Consider the following 9,385-nt stretch of genomic DNA (forward strand, 5'->3'; position numbering starts at 1 on the left):
AATTCTTTCCTTTAAAAATATTCTTGTTTCAATTTATCTATTTTATTTTACATGTGTAAATGTTTTGCCTGCATATGTATCTGCACACCACATACATGCCTAGTTATACAACTGCAGTTATGGAAGGTTGTGAGCCACTACATACATGAACACTGGAGGAGTGAACCCAGATCCTCTGCTAGAGCAGCAAGTGCTCTTAACTACTGAGTCATCTCTCCAGACCCCAGGAAATTCTAGAAAATTCTTGAGATCGCCCCTCCCTCCCCTGCCTTTTTTTCCTTCAGAAGAGCGTATCTTGAGAGGACAATGCTTAAAGAGTTGAGTAAGCTGGAGCGGAAGGAGATACAGTTGGAAGAGCAAGAGGAGATGGCTCAAAGGTCATTCAGAAAGACTAGAAGGAAAGGAACTGAACTCTATGCTAGAGAGAGACCAGTAAGGACAGACTGGTCGGAACTCTCTAGTCTGGTGGAAAATTTGTTGAAAGATCAGGCATTCCTGTCTCTGGAAAGTCACAAACTTCCTGGTCCATCCTCAATAATTAGGAAAAAGTAGAGAACACGATAAAAGCATGGGAATTCAGAACTTCTCACCTCCAAATCCAACTGCAAGGACCTGAAACAGAGGCTCCTGGCTCCCCTGCTATGGGATAAATCCCTGTCAGACACTGGATAAATTATCAACTAAAGAGAGCTATCAGACAGTTCCTGAACGTGGGCTCTCATAGTTAGGACAGAGTGGGTACAGTACAGCATACGGAGTATAGACTGTGCCCATTGAGTACAGATTACAGGTGATCACCACCACACCCTGTTTTCTGTGGTGCTGAGACTGGAACAGCTACATGCTCAGCTGTTGGGATGGATATTCAGCTGTTGTCATTTTATATACTTGCTTCCATGAGTCATATGCTTTTGGATAGTAAGTATATTTTGCAATTGCTTTTGCTGTTTTGTTTTGTTTTTTAGCCATGTTTGTACAAGATAGCCACATCTTTCCCTTATCTTTCTTTTAAGAGGGACTTATGAAAAGAATGATACTCTCCTAGCTGGCTGGACCTTTGATCCTAGGTCTTATGACTATGGGAAGCTAAAGGTGACATTCTAGATCTCACAGGAATGCAAGGGAAAGAGTGTTTTCTCAGAAGGAGTAAGTCAGAAGAAGGGTCACATGCCAGTGTGCTCTGCCTGTAATTGCAAGGGTGAGCATAGCAAGCAGAGCAGAGGAGCCACGGGTGCTAACTACATCATGCTATCAAAGTCCTGCAGCAGCGGCAGCAACAGCAGCAGCAGCAGCAGCAACAACAACAACAGCAGCAGCAGCAGCAACAACAACACAGACATTGCCAGTCACGCTTATTGCTACATAGGTTGCAGCCAGCATGTGATCTCACTATTATAGAAAGGTTTTGTGCAAATGATAGCAGTTAATGGATAACAAAGTAAATTCCAGATAATGAGTGAAAAACAAAGAAATAAAAATGGATTAAGGTCATAACTTGTCCCGGGTTTTGGCATCAAATGAACAAAAAAGAAAAGAAAAGAAAAAGGAAAGAAGACGGGTGCTCCTAGGTATGGTGGAGGAGAGGTTTGATTGTAAATAAAAGCATAGCCAGGGATAGAGACATCTGTGAGAGTCAGCAGTGGGCGTGATGCTGAGCCAAGTGAGGAGTCAGGGAGGGGATGAGATAAGAGACAAGAGGCCAGGAGGGAAAAGGGTAGACGACAGCGCCAATTAACCAAAATGGTCGGATTATATAGGGAAGGGCAGCTGGCAAAAAGGCATCCCAGCCTCTGGGTTGGGGAATTTTGGGGAAAGGGGCAGGGTATGCCAGCCAGAGTGCCCTGCAGCAGGTAGGGATGGAGGGATGTGGGGAGAACCTAGCAGTGAGGCCCACTCTGATATGTTAATGGACACCTACCTCAATTAGCCATTTGCCGCAGATTGAGACCAAACAACTTCAACCTCAGAACCGGACAAAGAAGGTGTTTGAGAATCTGGTAGGGAAGTAAAAGTAGGTGAAACTTTTGAACAAGCCACGGGCTTCTCTCCTGCCAGGACTGTTTCCAAGGGAGAAGAGGCATTTATTAACACAACTAGAGAATTTATGGGAAAAGAAACCCAAGAAGGCATGTAAGATAACCACCATGAGGAATGTGAGGTTCAAATCGGCAGCAGTTTTGTTGGTAAAATGCTTCCCTAGTATACAAGAGGCCCCGGATTCAAGTCCTAGCATATCATTCACCTAGTCTGAGATGAATGATACTCATCTCAATAATATATAAAGAAATAATACGAACAGAAGTGGCTCTCAGTATGGAGTACTTACCAATGCCACAGGGAGAATAGCAGGCCAGGGAGGGCTTCCCTGAGAAGCTACTCACTCTGCAGCCTTCCCATCATGTTCAGCTGAGGCATGAAGCTACTCAAAATGTATTTACATCACAGGAGAATTTACTTTTAAATTCTTTCCGTAAATGGTTAAAGCTTACCTAAAGAGACAGGATTTGGAGATTACATTCATATCTACCCGTGTTTGATTTCTAGATAAAAATGGTGTGATTATTTTTGTCAAATGTTCTCTAGTGTCTTTAATCTCCAAATAAATTGTTTTGGTTTTTGTTTTGCTGAGGCAGTGTCTCTGGTAGCCCAGGTTGGCCTCAAGCTTACTTTGTAGCCAAAGATAACCTTCAACTCTTGATATTTCTGTTCAACCTTCCAAGTACTGAAAGTACAGGATTGCACCATCATGTTTGAAAACTCGTGCTGGATACTAAAGATGGGGTGTCGAGGATGCTAGGCAAGTGATGTATTTGCTCACAATTCCCTTCAGAGCTCCTCAGTAAAGGATTCATTTGCCCCAGTGAGGACTCTTGGTAAAAATACCATGTAAAGAGTAGAAAGGAAGCCGGGTGGTGGTGGCACACGCCTGTAATCCCAGCACTCTGGGAGGCAGAGGCAGGCGGATTTCTGAGTTCGAGGCCAGCCTGGTCTACAGAGTGAGTTCCAGGACAGCCAGGGCTACACAGAGAAACCCTGTCTCGAAAAAACCAAATCCAAAAAAAAAAAAAAAAAAGTAGAAAGGGCAGAAGTAATTTTAATACCCTTTCCTCATCACTAGTGCCAAAGATGTCTGCATTATTGGCATTCTGTATAGCTAATTTAATATCTTGCTTGGGTATACTTTGCTAAGCTTGAGTTCTTTAATGCACCTGCATTACATTCTATACTATTAAAGTTTGAAGCTGCAGAGGATTTGTTAGCAATTGGTGGAATGGCAAATTTTAAACCTGACATTGTCATTGAGCATGCCTATCTTTCCTCAGTTTAAGAAAATATGTTGGGGGCTGGGGAGATGACTCAGCGGTTAAGAGCACTGACTGCTCCTCTGAGGGTCCTGAGTTCAAATCCCAGCAAACACATAGTGGCTCAAAACCATCTGTAATGAGATCTGACACCCTCTTCTGGAGTATCTGAAGACAGCTACAGTATACACATACATAATAAATAAATAAATCTTTAAAAAATATGCTTGAAAGTTACTAAAAGTCATATATGTTCTAACCTATTTGAAGGCCAAAAGCTTGCCAGTTGTCCACAATTTCCTGGAGATCTCTCTCTCTTAGGATTTGTAACATTTGAAAGTCTTACAGCTCCCAGGGAAAAGGTTTCCCCTATGGAGGTGTTGCAGTTCTGAGGGGAAAGTTATCCTGGGAGTCCGGAAGCCAAGGAATATCACAAAATCACACCATACAACAGACATCATAAGTGCACCACCACAAGATGGTGGCTGCCTCTGTTAGGTGGAGAAACAGAAAGGAACTGAGCAGGAGCCGGTCTTTCTACAGGTATTCTTCAGGGGGTGGAGCTTTCCAGGGTGGTCTGGGATTGGTTATGGCCTCTTGGGACAAGCTCACGGATTGGTGGAATTCTCTAAAGCCCTATTTTTGTTTGTTTGCTTTTTGTTTGTTTGTTTTTGTAAATCTGTAGGATGGAGCTTGGATGCCTTTGGCTGGAGGGCCTGGAAATGGCCATTGTGGCCATTAGAGTAGTGTAGGAGTAGAGCCTGGACACTCATGCCTCCAAGGGCTTACATTTTGACTGGTGCTGGGTAAAAAACAGTCTAGAGAAGCGGTTCTCAATCTTTTTAATTCTGTGGCCTTTTAATACAGTTTCTCATGTTGTGATGACCACCAACTATAAAATCATTTCATTGCTGGTTCATAACTGTAATTTTTCTACTGTTACAAAGTGTAATGTAAACATCTGCTATACAGAATATCTGATAGACAACCCACAAATAGTTTGCAATGCACATGTTAAGAACCACTGGTCTAAAGAGTGGAAAGGCAGACACAGAAATGAGGACACTAAGTAGCTCTAAGAAGAATTGAACCAATGGTTGAAGGCACATTGTGGGGACTTTAGAATTTTCTTGAATCCCATAATATTTTCTTTCCTTTAAGTCACATGACTTCTGTCTATCTTCTTTTCTTTTCTTTTTTCCCTTCCTTTCTTCCTTTCTTTTTAAATTCCCTTTTCTACCCCTCGATTCCTGGTCCTGTAGATCCTGTCTATGGCAGAAACCATAGCATACATTGGACAAATATATTGGATTCAAAGTATATACCACCTTCTGGAGAACCTTGCCCCAATCCTCCAGACTGCTACTACCTAATTGGAAGTCTAACTGTGACTTCAAAAGGCCAATTCATCTTTCTATCAGGCCACCTGCTTCAGGATGGTGGGAAGCGTGGTAAAACCAATGGATTCCATGATTTGTGGGCTCACATTCACACTTCTCTGGCTGTGAAGTGAGTCCCTTGATTAGAAGCAGTACTGTGTGGAATAACTTGAAGATGGATAAGGCATTCTGTAAGTCCATGGATGATGGTTTTGGCAGAAGCATTACATGCAGGAAAGGCAAATCCATAACCAGAATAAGTATCTACTCCAGTAAAAAATAAAGTATTGTCCTTTCAATGGAGGAAGTGGTCCAATGCTGTCAGCCCTCTACCAGCTGGCTGGTCACCCCCAAGAATGGCACTGTATCTGGGACTCAGTGTTGGTCTCTGCTGTTGGCAGATCTGCTCCTCAGCAGCAGCTGTAGCCTGGCCAGCCTTGGTGAGTGGAAGCCCATGTTGTTGAGTCCACATATATTGCCCATCTCGGCCACCGTGGCCAATTTGTTCACGGGTCCCCTGGACAATGACAGGAAATGTTCAGAAAAGAGGCTGGCTAGCCACAGAACAGGTAGTCCTGTTGATTGTTGAACCCTTCCTCAGCTGAAGTCACCTTTTGATGAGTATTTACATAGAACACATATGTCTTCATGTCCTACACCCATTTGGAGAAATCTGTCCGCATTCTTCTTTCCTAGATGTCTTTTTCACCAATTTGTGCTCTTTCCAAGTTCCTGACCATCCAGCCAACCCATAGGCTGTGAGGAAATCGTATGAATTAAGGTTGTTGCCTACCATGTCCAGATAAACAGCTCTGCACAAAATGGATCAGTCCCTTTAGCAGCAGGGCTTCCCCTTATCTGAATTTGCCTGGGGAGCCTGACCCCCTACATCTCTATCTGAAGAAGGTCCTGTAGCCCTTAACAAATGCACAGGTTCAACTTCTTCTCCTCCCCTGCCTCCCCCAATAAGAACTGGCCCAGCAAGTACGTGAGATTCTTGGAATGCCTCGCTATATAATTAAGGCATTCCCAGTACTTTAACTCTGGCCAATGATTTTTACATCTACCCTGAAAACTCCTTTCCGCTCTCTAAAGTTCATAAACAGCCCTTGGCCATTCCATATAAAGTATATATGTACAAGTCAGCCCCCAAAGGGTATATGCATGAGCTAAAGAGAGCTGTTTCATTAAAATCCTCGGAGAAGGGTTTCATCCTTCCAGCCCAGTGTGCAGCAGCATCTGGATACCCTGAGAAGGAAGAAATGGACATGGAGCCATAGCTGGTCGCCAACAACGCATACCACAATTGGCTACAGCCCATGAATCAGCAAACAATTGCACATCTGGCTATCTCTCCAGACAAAATGTATGACCATGCATACTACCAGAAATTCTTCCCATTGTGAAGATTTCCTTCACCAGGGTCTTTCAGGGTTGTCCCAGAAAGGAGTTGTAATACTGTAGATGTCTGCTTCTGGGTGGTGCCTGCATAATGTACAGAGCCATCAGTAAACCAAACCCTAGTCTTCTCTTCCTCAGTCATTTGTCATGGGGCACAGCCCGTGCAGCTATAGGTGCATGATTGACAGCAGATGGCACTGGGTTTTATTTTCCAGTTTGAATTTTTTTTCTGTTTTTTAACAATAACAATAACAAATATCAAAATAAAATATGATAAGATAAAATAAAATAAAAACCATCACATTGAAGTTAGACAAGGCAAACCAACAGAAAGAAAGGAGCCCTAAGAGAAAGCACAAGAATCAGAGACCCACTTGTTTGCACACTCAGGAGTCCATAAAACACTAAACTAAAAGCTGTAATATATACACAGAGGACCTGCTGCAGGCTCACGTAGGCCTTGCACTTCCTGCTTCAATCTCTGTGAGTTCATAATGAGTTTTGCTCCGTTCATTTGGAGGGCCTTGTATTCCTAGCGAGCTCCATCTCCTCTGCCTCCCACACAGCTTCTGCCTCCCTTTCATGGGGTTTCCTGACCTACAAGGGGAGGGACTGGGAAGAGATATCTCATTTAGAGACACATGTTCAAAGGTCACTCTTCTTGATGTCTGACTGTAGGTCTCTGCGTTTGCATTCACCTGTAAAGGATCCCTCTACAATGATTGCTACATAAGGCACCAGTCTATGAATATAGCAGAAAAATAGGGCATGTCTCTCTCTTTCTCCCTTCCTTCCTTCCTCCCTCTCCCTTCCTCTTTCCTTCTTTCCTCCCTTTCTTCTTGTCCTTCCCTCCCTCCCTCCCTCCCCTCCCTCCCTCCCTCCCTCCCTCCCTTCTTTCTTTCTTTCTTTCTTTCTTTCTTTCTTTCTTTCTTTCTTTCTTTCTTTCTTTCTTTCTTTCTTTCTTTCTTCCTTCCTTCCTTCCTTCCTTCCTTCTTACCTCCCTGCCCCTCCCTCCCTCCCTCCCTCCCTCCCTCCCTCCTTCCTTCCTTCCTTCCTTCCTTCCTTCCTTCCTTCCTTCCTTCCTTCATTTCTTTTACCAGTAGCATTTGGTTTACTCTAGGTCTCTGAACTGCCTAGTCTCTGGTTCTTGGTCACTCAAGCAGTGTTGGGTATATGGGCGTCATCCTATGTAGCGTGGGCCTTAAGTCAAATCAGACATTGGTTAGTTATTCCCAAAGCTTTATGCCGCCCTTCCCTAGCATATTTTGCAGGTAGGACAGATTGTTAATCAAAGGGTTGGTGGCCGGCTTGGTATTTACATTTCTCTTTTGGGTAGCCTGCATAGTATCTTCGAAGTGGAAACTCAAGAGTTTGTTGAAAAGTCAGTTGTGTTGGACGGTGTTTTGCTAAGGCAAATACATGAAGGAATGTTTCATTGAAGTGGATACAGGTGAAGGTCTAAGGTAGACTTGTGAAGGAACATTTAGCTGAAGCAGACACAGGTAAAAGGATGTTCTGCTAAAGCAAGCACGTGAAAGGACACGTGATGAAGGATTCTTTGCTAAGGACATCCATATGTTGGTCCACCATACATTTTGTAGTTGAGCTGCATTTGTTGGTACTCCATAGAGAGAAATGCACCAAAAAAACTTCTGGTGGTGCACTGCAGCTTACTACCACTTCCTCTGACTTTGGCTGATTGGCAAGGTGACGTTAGCTGAGGCAAGACCCATGGAGGACAAGTGATGTTTGAAGGATACAGTAGGACTCGATGGACAGCGATGGAGGCTGAGCTTGGCTTGCTGGAACAGCTAGCTGTGCAACTCTTGTGGGTCCCGAGTCTTCCCTGGTCTTCACTGCTGAGAGAGGCACAGCTGAGAACGTTTGCTAGTGTTTCTGTTGACCCTGGTCTCTCCTGATGACTTGTGCAGAGGCTGAGGCCTGGCTGTCTGTGCTAGGCAGTGCCACTGCTGCTGATTTGTGTTTGCTGTCCCAACTCTACCAAACTGGACTGCTGGTGTATCCATGAAATGTTTGCAAGTGGATCGAGCAGCTGCTGCTGACTCCTGTGAACTGAACTGCTGATTTCCTGACAACGCAGATAGGATTTGCTCCAAAGAACCATTTCTAAACAGGTCCGCTTCCCCTGTATTCTTTCTTTTCCACTACCTCTGGTTGGTGGTGGGCTAAAAGGGGGGTTTAAGTGTTTAAGAACCATCACTAAAAGTAGATTTTGAAAAAATTAAAATTACAACCTTTACATACCAAAGACACTAGAACATAGGGGTGAAGGTTCTCTGTAGGCACTAGCTCTATCTCTCCATGTTCAATGGGTTGTGTGAGTATTGTCTTCAGCCATGGGGCCTTGCAATTTATTGTCTTGACAACAGGCTAAGTTGTTTGGAACCCCTTGGCCAACAACTCAAATGGATGTAACCCAGTTCCACTATTGGAAGCTTTGTTTGGTGACATGAGAGGGCCTGTTGGAGCTCCATCTCCATCATTATTTGGAGATTTCATTAGGATCTCCTTCATATTTTAGGAAGTTTCCACTGTATTGGTTTCTATACCACCCCTCAAATGCACATCAGTTCTATCTGTCTCTCCTTACATTCATTTTCTTATTCCCATCTCCCTGATCCTTCTGTGTACCATGTCCCCCACTCCATCCCCAGTCCACCCCTAAAATCTATTTCCCTTTGCCAGGCAGATCTATGTGTTCCCCCTTGTCCTTTCCTCTGTGTTTAAACTATTTGCATCTACAGATTATAGCTTGGTTATCATTTATTTAATGACTAACATCAACATATCAGTGAATACATATATATTTATCTTTTGGGGTCTGGGTTACTTCACTGAGAATGAAGTAACCTTTCTTCTAGTTCCATCCATTTGGTTGCAAATTTCAAGATGTTATTTTTTTAACATCCAAGTAATAGTCCATTGTGTAAACATATCACATTTTCTTTATCCATTCTTCTGTTGAGGGACATCTAGGGTGACTATTATGAATACAGCAATAATGATCATGGTTGAGCAAGTGTCTCTGTGGTAGGATGAATCATTCTTTGGGAATTTTCCCAAGAGTGGTATAGCTGGATCTTAAGGTAGACTGATTCATATGGCCACACTGTTTCCATAGTGGCTGTACAAATCTACTGTCCACAAGCAGTTGAAGAGTGTTCCCCTTGCTCCACATCCTTGACACATGAGCCGTCATTTTTTTTATTACTTGTTTTAGCCATTTTGACAAGTGTAAGATAGAATCTCAAAATAGCTTTTATTTGCATTTTCATGATAGTT

This window comes from Apodemus sylvaticus, chromosome 5 (assembly GCF_947179515.1).
Source record: "Apodemus sylvaticus chromosome 5, mApoSyl1.1, whole genome shotgun sequence".
In the NCBI taxonomy this organism is placed as follows: Eukaryota; Metazoa; Chordata; class Mammalia; order Rodentia; family Muridae; genus Apodemus; species Apodemus sylvaticus.